Source organism: Serinus canaria, chromosome 2 (assembly GCF_022539315.1).
Source record: "Serinus canaria isolate serCan28SL12 chromosome 2, serCan2020, whole genome shotgun sequence".
NCBI lineage: Eukaryota > Metazoa > Chordata > Aves > Passeriformes > Fringillidae > Serinus > Serinus canaria.
This window is the reverse complement of record NC_066315.1, coordinates 40658864-40684155: the sequence shown is the minus strand read 5'-3', so window position 1 is coordinate 40684155 and position 25292 is coordinate 40658864. Positions and strand designations below refer to the sequence as shown.

General features: G+C 39.7%; 1 protein-coding gene across 4 annotated transcripts in view; it reads right to left on the bottom strand.

Moving 5' to 3' along the window:
* Positions 1-25292, bottom strand: part of RBMS3 (RNA binding motif single stranded interacting protein 3) — a 702347-nt gene that overhangs the window by 196006 nt on the left and 481049 nt on the right. The window lies entirely within an intron of this gene.

Here is a 25292-nt window from a genome sequence, read left to right as displayed (position 1 = left end):
AAAACCCTTCCTCCTGCAGTAGGGGAACAGCCTTACTGCACTGCCCCCCGTGCCAGTGCAACACACTGATCTGCCATTCTGGGCTATTACAGTCCCTATGATTCACCTCAGGTATGTACTAAATGTGAAGCTTTTTTTATTTCTTCCCATTTTTAAAACAATTAATGTAATTTTAGTCTCAGGAGAGAATCTGTAAACTCTTCTGGCCTACCTAGAAGCCATTCACCATTTGTGGTTTGCATGTTTTCTTCGTTTGGCTTCTTTAGACATCCTTGTCAGCAGTTTTGGAAGAAAGGGACTTCAGAGCTCCTGAATGACCCAGAACCCTTTCACCCCATCCCACCAGCTGCCTCAGGCTCTGCAAGGCAGTGCAGCACTGCAGCACCAGCTTCCCTCTCAGCCTGTGCGAGAGGCTGAGCATTCAGCACTCTGCTGAATGTTTATTTCAACCACAACAAACGGGAAAGAAATGCACACTTGATCTCGGCCTCCTCCTCACAAGCAGGGGCTTCTTATCTCTCCTCCTACCTCTTCAGAGCTGTAATTTAGAGCACAGTTCTGGGTCTGTTATATGCTACTTGGAGGTTATCATTGCTCCAGCTATTCATGGCTCATAAAGTATTGTTCTCTCAATTGCACTGTATGGCTCTTTGTGTGGAAATGATGGATGAAATGGGATACATATTACTTAATGATTAGACTTCTGCAAAACATGTTCAAACAGATATGCCAGGCTTGATGATACCTTATTATCATCAATGAAACAGAGACAGCATAATGGTGCCATGTATGTATTTCTCAGCAGTAAATGCAAGGGAAATGTTTCTGTTTCAAAACCCGACAGCTCTTTAGTCTCAGTTATTTCAGTTCAGCTAAAGATGACATGCTAAAATGAGGGCATTTATTACTAAGTGGCATTAAGAAGGGGGATATTTAACCTACCATTGCTTACAGCAATGCATGGAGAAATCATCTAATGTGTGCTGGCAGTAATTTATGACATTGGAAAAAATGCTATCATCTTTTTTCCCCAGTCTGTGGTCTGGCTTTGCAAGCTACAAGCCCTCAGGAGCAAGTTTGATATAATGCGGCTAATGAGAATAAGTGAGCATGCTGCAATATTCTTAAAGGGTTACACTGCTGAGTCTTTGACTCTTTATACTTTTTAATTTCCTTGTACAAACAGTGCAGTGAAAAACGGCAAAATCCATTTGGCTGGTCTGTGCTACAAATTAAATCCTTGATTAAATTTTGGCAATTACTTCTCCGGGTCTTTTTCATTTAAACATTTTTAATTCATTTGAATAAGCTTCTTAATCATGATTCTGGCAATCCATTGTATAGCAAGACAAACTCTAATAAATACTATAATGCAGCAACAGACAAACAGAAAGATGGATGGATGCTGAAAAGGAAGGGTTCTGTCTTTTGGGCTTTTTTTTTTTATCTTGGTAAGTGTTGCCTATATCCATCTTTCATGAAAGTTGTATTCCAGTCTTCTGTGATGTTGAAATTTATCTCATTATGTGTTGACATTTCCCTTTGTGATGTCAAAAGCTAATAAAGACTCCAGGTAGGGTTTCAAACCCTCTTAATAAGAGGGTGAAAGAAAGATTAAATCATCCTTAATGCACAAATCAATACTATAGTCAACCAAAGAGTACAAATTAAGAGGAAAATGTGAAGGGCTGTCACTCTTGCAGCAGGAAAGATGCTCGATGGACATTTTCAGCAAAGTTGCTTTAATTTAGCTGCTTAGCCTTTACTGCACAGGATTGTATTACATATTGAAAAAGTATCACAGAACCTGAGCTCTTCTCTGGAGGTTTTGGGTGGATTTTTTTCATCTGAGAAGACAGACATGAGACAGCAGGAGGTAAAGTACCTCCTTAGTCAGAGAGAAACTGTCTGAGCATGGAGAGCAGCACCATGCCCTTTTCTGTGCAAAAACAGTGTGAGGGAAAGCAATGGCAACTTGATGAGCACAGAGTCAGGAGAGAACAGAAATTAAAAGAAGCCCTACAGGAAAAACAAAATTGAGTGTAAGTAACAAAATATAACCATTTATTTTTAATTATTGTACTACTAGTTTACAGATACAAAAATGTGTAGAAAATATTGATAAATACAGAAGTTCAAAATTCATACCGTGCTTATCAGTGACCCTAGAAAAGAAAGAGTTAAAGTCTTACAGCAAGGCAAGAAATATGCTAATATCTAACCCAGAGTATCCCTATTCCTGTAACCTCTGCAAAGACTTAATCTCATCAAAATAGAAAAGATAACCTCTGTGATCCTGAGAGGATAAACAAAGGGAATGCACATGCCCTGTTTTTTCCCCTTTCCTTTAAGCCAGAAGGCACCTGTAAATAGATTTTGCTGCTTTTCCCCACTACATTCCAGATGCCTGGCTTTATGCAGTTCATAAAGGAGAAGAATTTAAAAACTGTCCATTGATTTAGGTGCACTCAATTGCAATTTCACCATCACATTACATTGTGGGCTCAGTGTGAGGTAAAGGCACAAAGAAAACAGATAAATAGAAGACCAACAGAGAATACCTAGATTATATCAAGAATTAAAAGAGGGGAGACACTAACTCTTGACAAGCTGTATTAATGTTGCATCTGCCTCTTCCTGTCCCTAAAGGCAAGGGACTGAACTCTTGGGGATTTAAGCTGAAAGGTGAATGTTCTGCACACACATTTGCTAGCATGCAGGGGATACAGAGTGGGTGAGCTCATCTGTTCAGTATAAACCAGCAGTGGATAAAGATATTGTGCCCAAACAATAAGTCTGTCAATGCCATGTCATTATGCTTATGCTCAGTTTCACCAATAGCACATAAAACCTTTTTGAGCTTCAAATGTTGGGCCACACAATTTAGTGTACCAGTTAATAAAATTGGGGTATTCTTTTTAAAGCCTCTTCTCATGACAGAATTTCATTCTCTGGAGTGTTCTTATCAAACTTCTGTTATGATCCTGAATAAAAGCCTAGTTCCTGAAAAATACTACAGTGAAGAGGGGGGAAAAAATCCCAAATGAAGCACAAGAGAGAAAAATCCTTACCAAGATAAAAACCTTCAGTATATCACAACAAATCATATTAGAGCACAGGTGACAAACACTCCAAATCCATCACCAGGAAAGAAAAATAAACTACGATCTATTTATACAAGCACAGTGATATGAAAGGAACAAGGAAAGAATAATTCAGGGGGAAATTACAAGTTCTGAGCTTCTAATTTTGTAGATTATTGTCATTTTCTCTACAGATGTTGGCACAGAGAGACAACTTTAACCCTGAATTCTCTTCTTGCATAAATGAGGGACTACAAGCCTCCTGATACTAGATTCAATATAATATGAAAATTAAATTTGGCAGAAGCAAAAATCTATTGAAAGGGTAAAACATAGAAGTCACATATAATGTCTTCAGGATCAGCATTCTACTAGCAAGTGGATGTTTTTCTGTAGCATGCCTTAATTTAGTAAAGACTGCTACAAGATTAAAAGACTTTCTCACTGTGATTTGAAATTAGGGTCCAAATTATACTTCTGGATGCCCAGGGATTTCTCTAAATGCAGCATGGGAGTGTAAGGGAGACATGCAGCTGACTACCTTTGATAAGGAACCATATGAAGTCAACAATGACAAGAACTCAAATCCTGTTCTAAGCTGGGCTCTTCACAAGTGCCTGTCATCTGCCAGTAAGGCTTTTCTATTTTCTACACCTTCAGAATATTACCTCAGTTTTGGTGTGAAGGATAAAATCCTCTGCTTTGAAAGCAATGAAAATATAACTACAGGCTGATTAGTTGGTGCATCAATGCATTTTCATGTCAATTATTATGAATTAGAAGCTTTTCCAAGGACTTCCATAACCAAAGGTCTGGCAAGGTTGACACTACATTCAGACACTTCCCTCTCTCAAGTAGCCATCCATCAGGAGGGAGGCTTTTTTCACAGCTCTGTTTTTTTTAATAATGACTTTTTTTTTTAATTTTAAAATAAAATCTTTTTATAAGCTTCAACTCCAACACATCACAGCCTGCCAAACTCATCTGCTTATAGCCCTAGGCTGAAACATCTTTTAATGCTCAGTTCCTACAAAAGCCTGAGAAGGACAATTCCAAGGCCTGTGTTGTATCCACTCTTTCCCAACCCTACTCTGCCCAGCTGGCACATCCTGCCCAGCCCGAGGGGCACCTTCAGGACCTGGCACTGGCAGAGAGACACCCTTTGTTAATCAGTGTAGGGGGCAGGCTGCAGCCCAGAGCTCATCAGGACATTACCATGCAAGCCAGCATGTTACTCTTCCCTATTCAGTCCCTAAAGGAATCGTGTTTGACAGAAGTGAACAGCTGCTGTGTATTTAGAGATGTGAATGTATTGCATTATTTAATGAATGGTGTCATTTTAATATAATTATTAGTAAAAGTCCAAACGTAAGCCTATTTTTATTTATGCTTAAAATTTTTACCCACTAAGCATTTTCAACTCTGTGTGCAGCCAGAAGTGCTTTCACAAGGTTAGACCACCATAGTACTCCCAGTTTTGTTTGTGGATCCTTATTCAGCCACTTTCTTTTCAACAGGAATGGTCTCCTCCTTTCCAGATAGTACCAGGACTGTAGCTGCACTGCTTGCACTTGAGCCAGCTCCCCTGCATGCCACTTACATTGCTATCTCACATACAGTATTTCTGGGTTTTTAACAAATAAAATCCATGCAAAGATTCCTGTTTCTCCTCATTTTGTTGGTAAAACTCTTTTATTACCCCAGTGCCTCCACCTACATGTTCACTCTTACTTAATATCATGACAGTAATACCTATGTCAAAAAGTCTTGAGCATGAATTATTCCTTCATGTGCTAAGAGAGTAGCTCACATGGAGCAAAGGATGAATTTCAACAAGCCACTTGGTGCTACCAATTTCTTAACACACGAGCAGCCTAACAGGCACCAGTGCAGCTCAGCAGGTCTCGCTGTCAAGCCCACAGCACAGCTCGGCTCCCACCCCGTACAAGGACACGACAAGGCAGTTTTGATCCCAGTGTTCACTTTTACCTTCAAAACAGCACCACTAATAAACTCACTGGGTTTTCAGAACAAGAGGGAATAAAAAGGGAACATGGGTTGTGACACTTTGCTTCCTTATTACTGGAAACCAGAGCGTGACTTGACTCTGCCTGCCTACTGCTTGAAATTACAGCGAGGGAAAAGGATTTTAGATGCGGTGCTCTGCCTCTAGGAGCAGAGGGATTCAGAACGACTGGTCACACAGCTCTGGTGATCACATGCATTCACAGGCATCTCATTTTATGCACTTATGCAATAACCTCATTGCTGAAAGTCATCTGGAATCATTCTCTGGGGCTGGGACCCTGGGCCTGACACATGTTCTTTTTGGAAGGTGTTTCTGGTTTCCCCACTGTTGTTCTGCATTGCTCTAGGGCTTACAGACACTCTAGCGACGGCCACAACCTCATGCCTTATTCACATACCTCTATATTGCTACATTACTGGGTGGATACTGAATTAGTCATCACCAAAGGTCACTGAAATATTCACCTATTACTTCATTTGCAGTAGATATTCATGTGGATGCTAGCCAAGTTAATGCTGAATATGCTTTTCACTTGCAGCATTACACAGATGATGTCCTTCTTTTTTTCTTAAATACCTGTTGCTAGCAGAAGCAAAAAAATTTGATGTATCTTTCCATATATTTCACATCAATCTGTATGAAATCAATTGAAGACAGGAATGTTGCTAGCCCACCTTAAAAAATGCTTTGGTAAAATGAGTGTGCACAAAATTACCCCATGCTGGTTTTTTTAAAGATATTGTTTATTTAAAGTAGTCAGACCAAATGGCCTCTAGAATAAAATTCAATTCAATCTTAAACAGCACAGAGAGAGTGATTACAGAAGGGTAGTGCTCTGTTCTTTCTAAAGAAGTAGAGATCATGTGAAACTGTCAAAGGTCTAAAACAGATACCCAGATTTAATAAAACTGTAGAACTTGCTGGCACAGGATGTCTGTGCATCCACAAAGTGGTAAGCATGGAAAAAAGACCCCATTTGCGTGAAGCAATCCAGCCCAGGGATGTCGGGGTACACCCAAATATATCTGTATTTGCATACCATGCCCCTACATGCTGCAAGAAGCAGGACACAAGCCCACTGAAAGCCTCTCTCAGCAGTGCACCCAGGCATGATGCTGGTTAATCTGTCCCTTATTGCTACTTTTCATTTGCAAATTGAAAGGGGGAGCTGTGGGCAGGAGGGATGTAGCTTGTTCCTCCCAAAGGGGTGCTTAAAATCCAACCCCTCTTCTGAGCAGCCATGAGTGCAAAAGGCAGCAAAAAAATCCTGATAGGCACTCTAATGAAAACACAGCCTGTTACAGTCCCTGTGATAGAGAAAAATTCAAAGAAAAAGAAAGAGCAGCCAGTGGGGCTTCACAAGGGACTACTCTGAGGGTTTAAAGAAAAAAAAGCAGGCATACTGGAAATAGAAAGGATCCACACAGGACTACAGAGGATCAGTAAAGACTTGCAGGGAAAGTAAGAGAGTAACAGAATAGCAAGGGGAGTTCACGCTAGCCAAAGGGATTAAGGGGAGTAAGAGAGGCTTTTACAAATACTTCATGCCAGGCAGGAAAAGGATGGAAGAGGCTCACTAATAAATGAACGCCAGGACAAAGAAAAGACAGGGACTCTAAAATGAATAAATTGACTTTTAACAAGGGACATAAATAAGAGAAAGCCAGATTATAAAAGGAAAACTGGATAATAAAGAGGCAGGTAAAGGGAAGCCTGAGTTGGGTGTCGCAGCCCTGAGGCACAGGGAACACAGGGCAGCAGGGGAGCCTCTGCAGCAGGCACTGCTCCTTCTGCATGGGGCAGAGGGGACAACATGGTCCAGCAAAGGCTCCCCATTAGTGTTATAAGGCACAGCATGTTCCTGCAGCTCTGCTGTGTCCCTCTGCCAGAAAGCAAGCAGGGAGTGAAACAGCTCTCCTCCTCCTCCTCACCCACCTCAGAGACCAGGACAAGGATGCAGAGCTTCTCCCAGGATCTTGCAGATGTAACTGACTGCACAAAGCTCAAAGGCATGTGAAGTCAATAGCTCACATTTTGGACCCAGAACCATGTTGTGAGGCCATTGGGCAGAGAATTTAGGAAGGATCTTCTGCCTGTCATGTTAATTCTGTCTCCCTTTGGCGATTCACTGGTCCCCATGCCCTGGTTTACAGATCAAATCTGCTTTGACATCCCTTATGGCACCTCCACCAAGAGTTTAAAATTTAACCTGCTGATCAAGTTTAGGCTTTTCCCCAAAGAAGCACAAAACCTCAGTGGACAGCAGAGATGGGATAGCAAATTTCCACCAGAAGACTTGACCTGTCCATGACACCCATGAAGGAGGGTGACATACAAGGCCAGCAGCTCAGGTAAAGGCTTCCAGAACAAACCTAATGTCACTGCAGAACATCTGTAATGCAGGTAGAGATAGATCAAAATCACCCATCAGTTCTAAACTGCCCTTCAAACTTGACCTTGAAAAACGCCTCCCTGCAAAGGAGCAGACTTGCCTCAATCTTCTATTTTTGGATTCTACTTATCAACAAGAATACTACCAATGTGGTGAAAATGTATGGGCCACTTGGTTGCTATGTGCCCTTTACCACTCTAAAACTAGGCTAAAACAATAGCAATACAGTCAGATGCCAGTGCCTCGAGAGCCACACAGCAATTTCTGAGAAACCTTGAGAGTTTAAGATACTAAATAATTTGAATATGTTTATGGAAGTTTTCCTGATAATCATCTCACCCAACAAAATATACATGTGTCAAATGTAAAGTCTGTATTTTTGGCCTCTCCACCTTGGCTATATTAATATTTCTACTGCAGCAAGTTCTCGAGTGCAAAACCAGACCCAAGCAGAGAGTGAGCCTCCAATTCTGAGCCCCCTTACCCTCCTACAGACCCCATCTGTGAGGAGGTTTATACAGCTCTGAGAGCCCAGTGCTCCACAGAGAGCAGCTCCCATCAAACCTACTGCTCCTAACTCAAAAGCACCCAAAGGCTGCAAACCCAAGCCATGTGCTCCAGCTTTGTTTGCAGAGGGGGTGGGATGATGCCTGCCACCTTTGACCCCTCTCATGCAGCCTCCATCTCTCTGCATGGCCATTTTCTGCCTCTTCCTTGCCCCAGAAGAGAGCCTTTTAACAGGTTAAGTCCTAATCTTCAGGGAGACCCTGGTGCAGGAAGGAGGGCTGCTGAGCCCTGTGGGGAGTCATGGCTCACCCCTGCTCTCAGCAGGTATTGTCCCCCACAATCCAAGCCCACCTTCTCCACTGATGCACTGACAGCTTCCTCCTAATGGTCTTCAGCTCCACACCAGCACACAATGTGCTGCCAAATGGAGATGCACAGACCCAATGCACCAAAGAGCAGATATTTTCAGCTTGTTCTCTGCCTATTCTACTCTGAAATGCACCCAGTCTCATTAAATTGCTGATCAGAGTTTATTAACTCTGAGTACTTCCTTTCATTTTGTCCAGCTGTCTCTAGGTTTTCCTTATCACCTGCCAGAGGAACCCACTAAATTTCTACAAGAGTTTTAGCCAGTTTAATACATTTAAAAAGAGGCAAGAATGAATGGAGCCCTAATACTATTTGTACCTAGTGGAAAGTAGTCAGAGCTACTATGCTGGAAAATAAGCAAACACATCCATTTACACTGAATCTTTCTTCATTTATCAGCCTCTAGACAAAAGCACCTGAAACCACTTCTCCTGTTTCAGACAGGACATACATTAAACTTACTTTAGACAAGGGTGAATAATTAAGCTCAGGATCTATTAAAATCTTGACATCTGATTTAAAGTACAAGAATACATGAAACAATGTGTGTCAAAGACTCTAGAAATTTCCAGGCATTAGGATACAGGGGAAGCAAAATACTGCAACACAGTGACCCAAATTAATTATTCCACTGGAAACCCAGAAGCTGTCAACATTAAGCAGGGACACACCAAACTACATTAGAGAAATAAAAAGTTACTTCAAAAGGTATCCATTATTCTTTGCTAATACTCCTAACCTCTCCTCAGGTTTTTTGCTAAGCTAATGACATAGGCTGCTGGGGGAAAAAAAGCCTGCCATGAAGGAAGAATTGGATAAAGCCAGAAATCACATCCTATGCAGGAGACAAAAAATCAAAATGTTTTTTAGGTACAGGATAATTTATGCACTAACTTTGCTTTTCAGAATAAATTTGCTGCTGAGGCCCCAAGGATGCCTCTCACTGAAGCAGAATATTATCAAACAGGAATGAGTGCTTTGCTTTCTCAAAATCCCAAACAACTCAAAGAAGAAAACCTGAAGCTTATTTACAAGCATCACTTGTGCACTCTCAGCCGTGAGTAAAAGATTTCTATTAACACTCTGAAAGAGTATTTGATTTTTACAGACAAGCTACAGGCTATACTTAACTTTGGATACAACCAGTGACCAAGCTGCTGTGATTAATTTTTATGTGAATCACAATTATTATGAGAATGTCTGTGCTGTTTTCTTCATTTTCTGATTTTTCACTTTCATGTACTTATGTCAGAGACTTCAACAAAACAGATTTATAAACAGGGGCTTGCATTATTACCCTTGACTCTTTCATCTTCTGAAATAATGTAACATCTAGTGTAAACTTGAACAAAACCAATGAGATATACACAGTTTATCTGTTCACAACAAAATTACACAGAATAAAAATGACTTACAGAATATTTCATCTTTCCTCATCTTTCATGTAAATCAAATTTTGCTACTGTGAGCTCTTTCTGTACACACAGGGGTGGAAAACCAACTAGTTTTTATGGCATAATGAACACTTAGATAGCTGCAGAGAGAAGCATTCAATTGCATTTACATTTCGCAATTATTTAATGCCACCTATTAATATCCAGCTACCGTCTCCAGCAGTTCTACCTTGCAGGGTGGCTGAGCATGCAAAATGTGCTAAAAAGGAATTTCCTCCTCATTTCCATCTTTGTTCTGCTAACCCATGGCTCCCATTGTCCCTGCACACCATTCCCACCAGGAAGGCAACTCGCATTAAGCACAGCCCCAGCACACCAAGCTTGCTGCCAGCACACTCTCAGCTCTGCTCCTCTTTTCTGCACACATGTCACAGTGCCTTACTCTTTCTGGGTTTTGTTTTCTGCAATCACTACCCTACTGTTGCTTGGGAGGTTGAGTTCCTTGTCTACCTTGGGAAAAACCCCAACAACAGCGCTTTGAATGCCCCAGGCTGTGATTTTGTCTTATCTTTCCATCTATTGGAAGGATTCAAGTGCAACACAGCTGTAGAGCCAAGTTTATACTGTGCCACTGATATTCCAAAGATAATTTTCCGAGAAGCAGACATCTATCTAAACTGATCTCATGGCTAAATTTCAGTTTTCATAGTTTGGATCCCTGCACACCTTAATTTGAGTACTGTTTTCCAATCTGCTGAAAGCACTGAGTGGTGCTGCTGTGCCATGAAAACCCTGTGGTGCACCTGTACAGAGATAGATGCACGTCACCCAGGCAGAGACCCTTGTCAAACCAGACACAGAGGGATCTGAGGTCTGAAGCATTAAAGGAAGCTTGTAATAACTACTTTCAAAGCTTTACTGTATTATTGACCCTTTTCTTTCACCTAAGCAGCCTGCCCACTTTTAGTTTCCTAACACACCCTCCTTCACCAATTCCCAAGTTGACCAGCATCTCCCTCAGGAGGCCTCATCTCCCCTCTAAATGAATACACATGAAGTCAGATCAGTTGATGATTAATCCCACTGTGTCTCTAAAGGGTCAAAATACTGGCAACAGAAATCAATGGTCAATCATGTAATGGCCTCAGCAGGACTCTGATTACATGAGCACAAGAGAGCTTACACAGAAAGCTGGCTACCATGTGGATCTGCTTTGGAGCCCCAGGGTACTACAGAGGCTGGCAGCCAGAGATCAGACAGGCAGCAATTCTCTCAGCCACACGTGCAGATGGATTTTTAGGTATGCTGCAAATAAGTCCCAAAGGCAAGGAAAAAAGCCCAGCTTTCTTCCTAGTGTTGTTTCATTGCTGGTGACTGGTAACACTTTTCAACTCTCTTCTCCTTTGCTCTATAAGGACTGTGCTAGCAGAATAGATCCCACTACAGGAATCCATGAAGACCAATGGCCCAAGCATATTTGACACTAGTGGTGAAACTTCCCTTGGCTTCAGGGTGGGAGAAACTAATCCTCTAAGTTCCAATCAAAGAGCCTGAGGTTTACCTCTGAAAACTCAGATACAAATTTGCAAGTCAAAACTTGCAGAATTCCTACAAATATGCTATGACCAGCTCAGGAAACACATTTATTTTAACTTGGGATATGAAAACAAAACTCCAGAGAAAGGCCTGCTGAAGATCAACTGCTATTCTCTCTAAATCTTAAGATAGACCCTCAAATGGATTTACACAGCATTCTTTTAGCTATAAATAACTATTCCAATTGCTATCTACTGCTGCCACATCTGGTTTAGACAAATATTTTAAAACCATTCTGCCCAGGTGGGAACTTATTTAGATACACAAGCCTGAAAAGAGAATTTAAAGTCCAACAACAATTGCACACTATTTGGAAGCGGATGGGAGAAATGCTGGGAAGAGACTACTTCTCAAAAGCTTTCTGACACTCTGCTTTGGATTGGGTGGGTCAGCAGCCAGCCCAAGTGTAATTCTGAGGTGTTGCAGATGGGAAGATCAAACAAAACATGTGAAACAATCTCACCACAAAGCTGAAGTGCTGAAGAAGACAATGAGCCAGTGCAAGGACTCTGTAGCATCAGCATTGAGTCAATTCTTTCTGAATGACATTGATTCATAACCATGGAAAGACAGTAAGGCTTCCAAGGATGTAAGGAGAATCCAAGATGCAGTTTGAAGTAGAAAGCTTTTGAGAGAGGTATGGCCACCAAGTCTCTGTGTACTTTTTTTTTTTGGGGGGGTGGAATTTTGCTCTTTTTGTTTTCAGTCCCAGACAAAACAAGGAAGGAAGAAAAGTTCTCAGAGATTCAAATCTGGCTTTTAAATAAATGTCCCACTGTCTTGTGAGAACCAGTCTTCTGTGGAACAAGGGTTCCTCCCTCATATGGGGAAAGAAAAGGGAAGGTTTTAGATCTTGATCAGTAAAATGAATCTATGAAATACTGACCAGAGCAGCTACTCCTTACAAAACTGCTACACAAAGACATCATTTTGTGTTGCTGATATCTGACCAAAGGCAAAGAAGCTGAGCAATGTGCCTTCATGTCAGGAAAAATAATGCAATGCTTAGATTGTGCCAAGTGTGGAAGCCCACTGGGGCTGGAAGGGAGGAAATGCAAACAATAAGCCTTTAGTTTCTCACTCCACAGCGCTACTCTGAGGCTGAGCATCCCAGACCTTTTCCAAGTGCTGCCTTCAGAGCCTTACAATATTCTTTCTGCATGACTGAAGCATAAAATAAAATAAAATTAATAGTAAAATAAATTTGTAAATCATAGGCTATTCTTCTTTCTCTGAAACACGAGGCAATTCTCTTAAATCCACCAGAGGGGGTTTAACCCAAGCATCTTACAGCCCAAATCTCATCTGTGCCAGAAGTTATATTGTGAAATGCCCCCACAGATGTTAAGAAAGCTTTGAAAACTGTTAGTCTGATATTCCTCTTCTAAAACTCAGTACCACTGAGGTGCTACTGATTAAAAAAAACAACACCCAAAGGCTCCAAAAAGAACAAGACCCAAAATCAGCTCTCTGCCACCATGTTTCTGAGCCTTCTTGCAAACCTTGCTTTGATAAAATTAAATTCCTATTTTAACTTTTTTAATTAAGAAATGAACTAAAATGAATTTAAACTCTTTTTAGATTTAACCTGTTTACCTCATAAGTAAACAACTACCTTGAGACAAAGTGTCTGAAACACACATAGAAATGAATATTAAACTTTTACTATAAAAAATACCTCCTGTGGATTTCAATTTTGCTTTTAGACTCCTCTTGGGAAAATTATTTTAGACACAGGTGCAGATAAGAGCAGACTTAGATAAAAAGTGATTTTCAATAGTTTGGAGCTGGATTACAGACTAGTAATTCCTCTGTAAAGGCACAGCAGTAAAGATAGCCAGGACAGATGCTGCAAATGTACATATGTACATTATAAATCTTACACAAGATTAGATACTGCTCTTAAGGGTGTTAAGAACCTAACAAAACACCCACAGCTCTCACGAACAGAGCCAAGACAGACAACTAAAACTTGTAGTTTTGGACACCTTTTCCTCCCATGAGAGGCTGAATTGTCTGAGAAAGATATTCAAAGCATACCATTAGCCTAAGACTTTCCAAAAATGCACTCTGGGTTAGCTTTTTATGGAATTTCCATGTTTAGGAGTTAAGAATCTATCTGCTTTTAAAAATCTGCCTTCAAGCATAAGTGCATCTTTAGATATCTAAAATAAATTTTAAATTCTGGCCAATAGTGCCCCATTTTCTCCCATCCAGCCTCCATAAGTTAATCAGCCAACTCATCACTTAGAAAGCAAGAGCAATTAAATCCTTGTATTAGAACTGGGTCCCATTAGATCTCCTCCAGCAGAACACCTTTTAAATGAGATCTGCAAGAAAAAGACATCTGCTGGAAGAACTGGGCTGTAAATTACAATTTGAATGCTGATGGCACTGAAAAAAAGAGGAAGATCTAAAGGCATTTAAATTCCTATACCTAGAGAGGTGTGTTTTTTAATTAGATGGGAGAGTTGAAAAAGCTTGGATAAGAATATTTTTATGTGCTCTGCCTGAAAATTCAGATCTCTCTCTTTAATCTTAAGAAAACTATCAGTTGGATGTGATTGTGTGCTATAACTCTGTTTATGGTCTAGTCTAACACATTGCACTAATGTGTTCCAAGAGGTGCTTCCCTAGGAAAAGCCAGCATTCGTGCAAGCAATGAGAAAATTTTCCTGTGGAAGGCATGGCTTGCCTTGCAGTGCAGGGGGGCACAGGACCTGTGTGTGGGTACTGATCCATTGTGCCTGTTTCCAGGTAGCCCTGTGTTCTCTGAAGGCAGACTAAATAGCTCCAGAATGAGAACAACACCACTGCTCCACATATTAAATCAATTTGTCCTGAAGGAGGCTATGCTAATGATGGCAGAAAAAAATTTTTAAAGTCTCTCTCTTTTCCTAGTCTGACGTGGGATATAAATCTGTGGCAAAAGAAACATTTGTACTTGGTCCAAATAAGTTGTTACTGAGTGAGTTTGACAGATTGATAACACTTTCTTTGATGCAGTAATAAACATTTTCAAACAGAAATCAAGATTCCTCTTTTTTGTTTCAAACAAAGATCTGGAGAGATCCAGTATATTCAGTTCAATATTCCAGGCATATATTGGATTAAAACCAGCTTGGTAATGAATATTTATAAATTTTTTTTTGTCAAGTGCTATAATTAAAGAAGGCTGTGGAAGGACAGCTTTTACTTCCTTGCCCTGTAGCTAGCACAGAGATGCCCAGTAACAAGCCAGCATGTGAAAACAGTGGCAGGAAGGCTTAAAGAGGTAAAGCAGTGTCTTCAAGAGGTCTCCCAGCTACCAACCCCACACAAGGCTAGGTACATTCACTCACCCTCCTTTACAGGGCACAAGATTGATTTCAAGTGCTGGATAAGCAACATGAGTGAGCTGGAGGAGAAACCAAGGTTAAGGAGATGGTTTGAGGGAGCATTACTATGCAAACTAGATCTCTCCCCATTTGGCAGGCCTCTGAACAGAGATGAAGAGAAGCTCTTGCCATAAATATATGTAGGGCTGCAGTGCACCAGCTCTCTTGTGATGAGCAATAAAGGATCAAAGCTGATCCCTGAGGCTGCCATGTGCAAGATGCCAAATAAGTCTCTTATGGACTTCCAAAGCCATGACATTTCTTTCTTCCTTCCTTTTATTTTTCCCCCATAATTCAGAGATGCCCAAAGATCTCTGATATTTCAGCATTCTACTGGGGATTGCCAGATGAAGAAATGGCTGAAAAGCCACAATAACAGCCCACACCCTCCCCTCTTGCCTGGATTCACTGAGCAATGCCAGGAGTTTCATAGGCCCCAGGAGCTCAAAGAGCAGCACGGGCGACTGACTGTCTAGTAAAATAAGGATGATTAAGTCAGATCAGAGTCATTGTTTGCCTTTATGACCCACGTCTAGTCTTTCATCACATTTACAACACTTAATCCTTAATAGGAAATGCTCCATTTATTTTGACCACTGATGTATTCAGGACAGTCTCAAGGGTCAACACAGTTTCCATCTTTCTTCTTCCCAAGCTGCATTATTAGGACTGTCCCATGGGAAAATCAGGCTTCAGCTTATCACATCAGTTTCTTGCAATTTTCTGAAGAAGCTCACTGAGAGTAAAGTGAGGGAGAGCCAGGGCAGAACTCTTTTCCCCCCAGAAGCATATCTACCAAATGCATGTTACATGAGCTTTGGTTAAGTGATCACTGGGAGATTCCAGCAAAGCTTGGCTGAAAGCATTTCCCCTAAAATACTGCAGAACTGCGGGGTGTTGTTCCTCCACCTTGATTTGCATTGAAAATGGTATTTACATAATTTAGCTAACCTGGGGTGATAATCACTGGGATTATTAATTGTGTTCATATTAAATTTTTAACATATTTGAGTAATTCACATTAGGATAATAATGAATATAATACATGTAAGGAAAATAAATACTTAGTTCTGCCTTATAAATAAGTTATTCTATTTATTATTCACAGAAGACCATGTATTTTTTACATCATTGCATTCTTACTGTGGTCTGTTCATTTATAAAGTTTTGAAGTCATGGATATCATATCACTGAGAGATCCAGCTTCTTTAAACTTCCAACTTCTTTTATAGAGTTTTTGACCAGGATAAAACATTTTCCCTCACAAACACAATGTGACAGCTTTGCACTCCACATATTTCTCCTGTTTAAAATAATGGTAGACAACCAATGGAAACCTGACAAACTAAAATATGTAGGTTTATAAAGGAGGACTGCACAGATGGGTACATTTAGCAAAGTCATTTTCCACCAGCCTATGAGTATCGAATTTCTAAATTCTAAAGTCTTTATTCATTCACTCTTGGAAGGTTTAGAGGCCAATTCATTTTCTCAATCTCTCAACTTCATAAATTTTCATCATTTGCATTTTAATTCAAGCACGACCTTCATTCTAGATTTAGAATGAGTTAAGATAGGACAAGAACAAAAGAAAAAAAGCATTCTTATAGATGGCAGAAGTAGAGTGAAATGAAGGAAAGGATATAAGTTGATTACAGTTTTGAAAACTTAGAAACACCAGGGAGAAAGCTATTTATTAAAAGTGGAAAAGAAGAAGGGATAAAACCCCAAAATAAATGGAGTACTGATTAAAACCTCCATATTATTAAAGAGGACAGAAATGAATTTAACATACTTTTAAAAGAATGAAAAATAATACAAATATCAGAGGAAACCGTAGGCAGGGGACAGCCTCAAGATGAGAAGACATCAAAATAAAGAACATGGAGCACAGAGGAAAGGTACTCTTAAAAGGTCATTCTTTCTATTCATTGCATAAGTTTGACTTTGCCACACATTTCCAACACTCACAGCTTTTTCTGTGGTATGTGCTGACCTTTTAGGTTTGTCTACTATAGTATTTTCTTTTACTTCAATATTTTTTCTTTAAACATTTTCAATCAATGATTTAATGACTTGTTAGGTACAGCACTAGTAAAAATAAACCCCTACACACAGAACAACAAGAAATCCCATTGAAAAATAGCCCCCCAGAACATTTCCAGCTTTGTCTCAGGACATGGGAGTAAGACCTTCTCCTCAGGGCTAACCTGTGAGCTTTACTGGGGTCTCTTCTGTGTTGTGTGGAAAAGCTGCCTGGTACAAACACTTTTATATGCAGCATCTCTTAGGACACTAAAAGCTTAAGGATTGATGTAGCAAAGTGTGAGCCTGTGACTGATGTGGCACCTGAGTATTACGCTGGGAGCAAAACGATGGGTTATAACGCCAAGCTCTGACATAATGGCCTCAACCAAGTGATTTAAGCTCTTCAGACCTCTTTCTCCTCCTATGGTCCTATAAATACTACACAGACCATAAAGACTTCTGTCTCTCAACATTGCCTGCTCATGCTGTTCCACTTTAGGGACACACAGGCTGCCAAACAGTGATCCAATGCTGGTGTTGAAGAAGAAGGGAGAGTGAATTTTTCACACACGTCAATGGTATCAGTAGCATGATACCATTTGTCACGTATCAGCAATGATATTTCTGGTCTGGCAGTAGGATTAAGCAAGACTGACAAAACCTAAACTCAAATGAGGTTGAAATTCATGGTCTGGTTAAATACAAATGCTGTACTTTCAGTCCAGAGTATTTCATTTGAGGGCATAAAGAGATTGAAAGACTATAGCAACAACAAGGATAAAATCAGTCAGGAACCCAACCATAGTTTATTAATACGAAAAAGTGAAGCGAAACAAACAAGGAGAAAATTGGATAAAAATTGAAGGCCCTGTATATTATATCAAGATTTGAAATGATAACTCCGTCATCATTATCCAGAGTTCAAAGTCCACAGTTATTTCCTCGTACAGAAAGGCAGACTGATAATTCCCTTACGTCAGTTAAGGTCTTTTTCCCCCTCACTCCTTACACAAAGCCCTTCTTGTCACTGGGAAATTCCTGAGACAGCAGCAGGCTCTCTTGCTAAGAATGAACAAGACACAAAGCTCAACTTCTGCAAAGCACTGCTCATTCAGCAGATATTAATTTGAATACCTAAATCAAAGTGTCTGCTGACAGCTCAACATCACAGGAGAAATGCAAGACCCAATGATGTAAAGCTGTGAGAGGGCCTTCAGATTTGTACATACCTATGCATTGCTGCTGCCCCACTCAGCAGGAGTTTTAAAACTGGTGGTCTGAGTCTCAACATCTCAATCATTAATCACAATTTAAATAATTAATTAAAATGAACCTCAAAAGACAAGGAAGCCTTTCAGCTATCCTATGTCTTTTGGAGCAGAAGTTCGATGATGTTTTTTTTTCCTGCTTAATGAAGTTGATTCCACAGGCCCCTATCTGCAGATAGAGGTAACTTCACTTAACAAATTCTTTTAGTAAAAAAGCCAAGCAAAGCATGTGTATCTTATTTAGCCACATAAGGAGCAGTCAAAGCACAAATCTCTAAACACAATAACGAGTCCTGCTTGTTTCAAGACACTGGTTTCGTAGTCTCAAAAAGTCAATCACATAAGTAAATTGTGCACATAGGGAGCACATCCAAGAGTAGAAATTTAATTATTTGTACTTTGTTAAGGAATAGTAATCAAAGAGGATTCCTGAAGAACTTCAGAAGAATCTCACTAATATTTCCAAAAGTTAGAGATGAATACTGGCCAAGAAAATAAATAAAACTAGAAAGGGGGGATCTGAAGCTCCTGAACACAAAAAAAGTGTTTAGAAGAACTATACTTACATATGAAATGCATTGCTGTTCCTTGCTACTTGATATAAAAAATGAAACTACATTGGGCATACTAACAATTGCTTACATGACTCTACTGGACCCTGGTATGGAATGAAGCACCTTCAGTTCTCAGAAGTGCTCTGGAACTGCTTTTAGAACTAAGTCAAAATTAAAAAAGGAGCTGTGCTTTTGCAAAGCTGGCTCTTGCAGACTTTTTCTGTCAAACTTTACAAATGCATTTTTGAAGATCAGCTCAGATCTGGTACTAATTTGCAAGTGAAATGCTGAACTTGGCATGAAGTTTAGCTCAATTCTTCTCACAGGGTCACTTCTTCCCATTCTCCCTTTTGGTGCATAATGCCTCCTTGGTGAGTTCTATTTAGTCACTAGGGTCTCACAGGAGACATTGGTATATCTTCTTAAGGAATTATTGTTATTTTTAATTGGAGCCATTTGCCCTTCTGAGAAATCCACAGCACTAATGGCAGCTCTTCTGTTTTTGACCTCCACCACCTCCCTGTCAAACTGGAATGGAAAACAACCAGCTCTTCCATTTAAATCAGCTCCCGCTGTCAGCGACAACACCCAGAGTTACACAAGTAAAGTTAAAGCTGAAAAAAATGCACAACCAATCTCCACTGCTGCACAAGCTGTCTTCACTCAGTTCAACTCCCTTAATCTGAGCAAGGTGAGAAAGATGAAAGGAATTTAGATATAGCAAAAATTAAATTGAACTGCAACATCTGGATCCAAAGTTTTATTCCTATGTGACTGCTGGAGGGAGAGACAAGGAGTGTCAGAATGGAGCAAAGATGCAATTTAAAGCACACTCAATAGGAAGACCACCAAATTTCAAATATTTTATTAATCAGTTGTTTTCTAGAGATAGGAGACAATTCCCTACCATCTTTCCAGGCAGACTTGATGTTCTGGCCTGATGTAAGAGCAAGCAGTCTTTCAGGCAGGCCAGCTGCTTTAGCACTCCTTCAATTAAGCAAGGCTTAAAGAGAGGAACTGAATGGACATTTTTTTCTCTTTTTAAATTATTCTATTTGAAATTTATTTCTGCTTTATGTAGGGGTAACTTTTTCATGTACAAAGATGCTGTCCAGAGACAAAATTACAGTCCCATTGCAGGGAGTTAACCAAGGCAAAAGGTACCTGATGATATCTAAAACTTCAGTGAGTTCAAGCCCCCTGCTTTCAGGGGAAGAGTTGAGAAGCAAGCATTTAAATATCTTCTGGCAACCCACAAGAATTCCCTTTTAAATGCAAGTGTAGGAAAAGCCTACATTTAGAAGATATCTTTCTTCTTCTCCTGAAGTAAGAGCAAGACATATCTTGCCCACTTACAAGAACCGTGGGTTGGACAGCAGAAATAAATATATGACAGCACGAGGTCTGCTGCCCTTGCAAAAAATGATGAAACATTCAGGGATCAGCATTTTTCGCCCCAACTACTTACAATCCAAAGTAGATATTTCAGGCTGGCAAGTTATACCTCTGAGGACAGAGTTATGAAATAATTTCTCCCCTGGCTTGACAATAAAATGGGGGGGAAGAAATGACAGGCAGGACAAATGTGCCTGTCACACAACGTGCAAATAGGAGAATCAAGCCTTAAGCACTCTTAAATAAAAAAAGAACAACAAAAGCAGAAAACCCAAACATCTGAACTTTTGCCACAAACTGAATTAATTTTTCTCCATGAAAAATCCCCCCAACCCACGTTCTATACCACAGATATGTCACATTGTTTGACACCTGGCCTGAAGATAACTTGATAATTGTTGGCCAAGCACTAAAAGTTTTTTGTTTTTTTTTTTTTGGTTTGTTGTTATGTTCCTCATTTTACCACAGGACATCAGAAAAAAGGAAAAAAGGAAAAAAGGAAGGAGGAATGATGATTTTTGACAATGTCATCAATGTCACCCCTAGGGTGACACCCCTTTTCCTACATCTTGGGACATCCAAAATTAATAAGTATTTTTTATATTTAATGGTTGGTGGTGAACTTAGAAAGTATCAAAAGAGTGAAAGCAAGTCTGAACAGAAATGCTTTATCAAAATTTAGAAAAAACAACCAGACAACAAACAAAGACAATGACATGATGCCTCTCTTGTGTCTTCCATGGGCTACACTGGGCTAAGAGCTCATCCCTAAAAGCTCTGCATGTGCAGCTGCTAATGCATGGGAAATGTGATTAACTGACTTGAGAAAGGCCCAGAATTACTCCCATTCTGACTAGATTACTGGATAATTAGATTGGTGGCACTCTTCCCTTACTGGGCTGTCAGATTAAATCCTGCTGGTTTTCTTCAGATAACTGTCATGTTTCACAATAATAAACAGAGACTGACACCAAGTCTCTTCGTGTTCAAAGGAAGCAAATGCCTCTTCTACCCCCACGCATCCAAACAGAAAAATGCTCAATGCACTTACTATTTCATTGAAAATGTCATTAGATTTGATTAAAACATACCTAGTTGATGAACCTGGTCAGAAACATTTAATTTGACTTGATAAATGGGAATCACAGGGCTTTGAATACTCATCTGGCAGATTACTTAATGGGAGGGCAAAATCAAATTATGCTTTAATGGGGGATAAAGCAGGAACATTTCAAAGTTCTGCTTATAGAGAAACAAGTCTCTCATTCACACGCTCCTTATGGGGATTTGTTCAGTCCAAGAAAGGAGCTGGCAGGTATGTTTGGATCTTCCACATCTGCTTAATGTGGGAAGTGAAAGTTTTTTGTATTCCTCAAGTCCCATAACTGGTATTGTACCACATGATGTTAAAACAATAATCAGTATATTTATGGTATTTGGCTCCTCTCTTCCTTCCATGAAGACATTGACAGAGCTTGATATGAAGTCTGTGATTTGACCAGATTGTAAAGTTCAACTACTAGTTCCAAAAATACACAAATAACTCTACCATTTTCAAACCCACACATTTAAATCTCATAAGGAACAATAAGTTTGATGTTTTTTCCTGAAGTAATCAGCGGGTTGGGAAAGTCTTCTAAAAGATAAGAACAGACACATGCCAAACCTGAGCCAGTATCTTAACTCAGCTGAAAACAGTGCTGAGCTTCCCATCGTCCCGAAGAGCACAGTGTAACAGCCCTTGGAAAAAAGGGTTTCTAACACAGGGAGCTTTGCTGCCCCATTGTAACCCTACCCCAAAACCAAACCATCTCTCCCCCCTGAGGCACCCATGAGCTGTCACAGCTGCATTGCAGTCTTGCTCCTGCGGATTTCAAGAAGGATGCTATTTGGAACAAGGCACAAAGCTTGATTGCAGTATTTTTTCCTCTTGTTTTAAATTACATAATAGTGTCTTATTTGAAGTATTGCCACTGCTAATTAATAAAGGCAAAGTTTTCTGTTCACCTGGTCGCACTGGCAAATTTATGCAATGTGATGAAAAATTTATCTTTTGAAATTTGCACAAGAAAGAGAATATTGAAGGCAAAGAAAAGGTGAAACATCTCTGAGAATGTACGCCAGAATATCAAAAACATTAAAAGTGTAAATCTATACATGCATTTCTTTTTTTTTTTCTGCCTTCTAAAGGCTTTTGGTTTTGGTTTTTTTTTGTTTTGTTTTGTTTATTTTAAACAGAATAAGTTGTTTACACTTTTGTATGAGATTATCTGCAATGAAATGGGGAAGGGGCAAAGTTATTAACAACAGCAATAAAGTAGAGGGTAGATAAGCAGTTAAACCAGTAAACTATAAATGTAGAGAGCATAAGCTAGCATTAAAAAATAGATCACTGTTATATGGCTTGCATTTACAACACTAATATATGTTTATCATATTCAATATGAATAATAGTTCCAAGGACTTGCAGCAAGAGTTAGAATAACAAAACTAATCACATTAACTATATGGAGATACTTATCTACAGAACCTTTTTTTTTTTTTCCACCCACAGGTTCTGTTCTTTATAAAACTAGATTAGAATCATTTGTCTTTTTCACTTATGGCTGAAACAGAACCATCTTGGGGGGGAAATGAACTGGCTAACTGGCTGATCTACAGTGCCCAGCAACATCAAATAGCAACTTTGGATAAGAAATGACTGACACTTTACCTAAGGAAAACAGAAAAGGGATTACAATGAACTTCTTGAACTAGAATTTTATGAAAACATTCAAATTAACTCTTTCTACTCTCACAAATTGATATGAACAGTAAAAATTGAGAGATTGTCTCCATCAAAGTACTATTAAAAGGGAATGCTTAGATATTTGTATTAACAAACTCTATTTGTGAAAACATGCTAAATTATTATCTTGAGAAATGAGATTAGCAACACAATGCCTTGAAGAAATCTTGACATTTGCATATGTCTTCTGAATGCTATAAAAAACTAAGTTCCCACAGAAAACTGACATTCCCAACAATTAGGGCCTTTGTGTGTCTTACAGAGAAGTGGTGTAAAACTTCAAAAGTCCATTGGCTTCAATGGAGCTAGGCAGATTTGTATCCATGATTTATCACATACCCTCACCCATTTTCTAACCCAGATCTATGACATTTCTTAAAAAACTATGCATAAGAAAATTGCTGATGAGTCAGAACCTTGGGTGGATAATTTTGAGCTACTGGGTATAAATGGCTTCTGATCACTACTCAGGGGGCTGGGATTAAAATCAATACAGAAAGGGGTTTGGAGTAATTTTTTAATAAAGAATTCTTGTCTGAGTAAGGGAAAGAAAAATGTCTTTGACTACTTGACAGAAGTAAAATGGCACTTGTTTAAGGTTGCTTGGGGACTTGGAATGGCAGAAAATGACCTGTGAGAGATGGATTAATATAAAGTTAATCCTGCCACAGGTACAAATACATTCTTCACCTGTCTGTGCTGTTTATGAGATGGATAGATACACGTCTACGCAGTCATGCACTCATAAACCTTGCCTAATATTTGAAATACTTTGCTTTTTCTTAATTTCACTATAGCTCTTCATGCATTGAAGCTGCTTTGATAATGCCAGTTGAAGGAAACCTTTCCATGCAGTTGTGACAGAGGAACTCCATTTTCCTGGGTTTTTACCCTCAGGCTTGCTCAGGAGCAGGTGTGTTTACACTCACCATGATGGAAGTCTTCCCTGGACACCTGTCCAACACGAGCTGAACAGAAACCCCTGACACCCTTCACGGTGTCTAACAACTCTCAGATGTTAATACATTTTGGCTATTAAGGAGTGGGACTATGATTAAAGCCAGCATCCTAGGAGTAGGAGGGCTTTAATCACATTCTTACATGCACTGGGGAGGGAGTGCACTCCATTTTGAAAGGCTATCATCCAGGCCCTTTGTGAGAGCTCAGCTCAGTAAACCAATAATGAGAATAGTATCCACCACTTCACATACTTTGGGTGGCCTTTCTTAACAAAAGGTTATTCATGCTGTTCCATTATGAAAACCCCTAAAATCTCATTAGCAGCAATGAAGCAGATCCAGTGGCTGTAATAAACTCTAGTTTAAATTAGAAACAGCTACATTTTGCACATTCACATGTGTATACATGATCTGTTTGTTGATAACCAAAATTACCAATTTATTAAAGTTTAAGTAACTTAGAGGTGAAAAAAAATAATCAGCAACTTCTGCATTTAGAGTAATAAATCCTTTATTCATCCTACAGCTGAGCTGCTCCTCTGATCATTAAGGAAAAATTAATTAAAACACCTTTGCAGAAATTGCATCCCAGGGTGAAATGTGCTAGAGCCAAAGTAGGCTCGCATTTACTTGCAGTGTGTGGTCCCTGCTGTGAAAAAACACACAACTTACAAGAGTCACTCACACTTTAAATATTTCCAGCTTGAACATTCCCTGCGAAACATCATTGCTAAGTTTGCATTCAAAAGACACAGCATAGTAAGAGTTCTATTTAAATGCAAAAGGAATGCTTTTTGTTTTACAGCTGAACACTCCTCTCCCTCTATTCCACTGAGGAAAACTCTACATACTGCAATTCAAATCAAGTCAAGTTTGCTTTCCTGTATGAAAATTCCTATTTCAACATCACAACTGCTATTAAGTTCAAAGGAAGCTGACAGTTCTGCAGTTATTAAGTTAAAAGATGGCCAACTTTCAGCTGGAGTCATTGCAAATTAATTCTGCCTTACAAGGCCACATTAGGTCATTTCCTGAGCTGGTGGTAATAAATAGCCCTTTCCATAATGTAAGAACAAATGAGTGCAGTGAGGCTGTCCTGATGTGAAAACAGGAGGACCAGGCTAGGCTGGGCTCAGGGAAGTGCTGTAGGGCAGCCTGAGCCACCCACACTCAGACACTTCCAAGTAGAACCTGAATCTTGCACACACTGAACTTAGGTGCATATCCAAGCTAGAGTGTTGCAGTAGGTATGATCTCACAGTGCCTCTTTTACAGCCCCTTTACTTTCTCATTTTACATTTTGGGTTGTAACTTCACTTGCCAGCTACGGGGCAGAGATGGCGGAGTGGAATCGAAACGGGCTGAGTTCAGCAGGTTTTGTCTTACAGGTTTGATCTCTATTATGTCCTCGGCTTTGAGAGGCATTTATTTATTAATGGATGTATAGGAAGGAATAGAGTTGGCTGGGACACGCTGTGTAAACAAGCATCAAGCTACTGACATTTTCCCTTCGTGCCTTTGTGCTGAGTAATTTGCCACAGCCATGTGAAAGC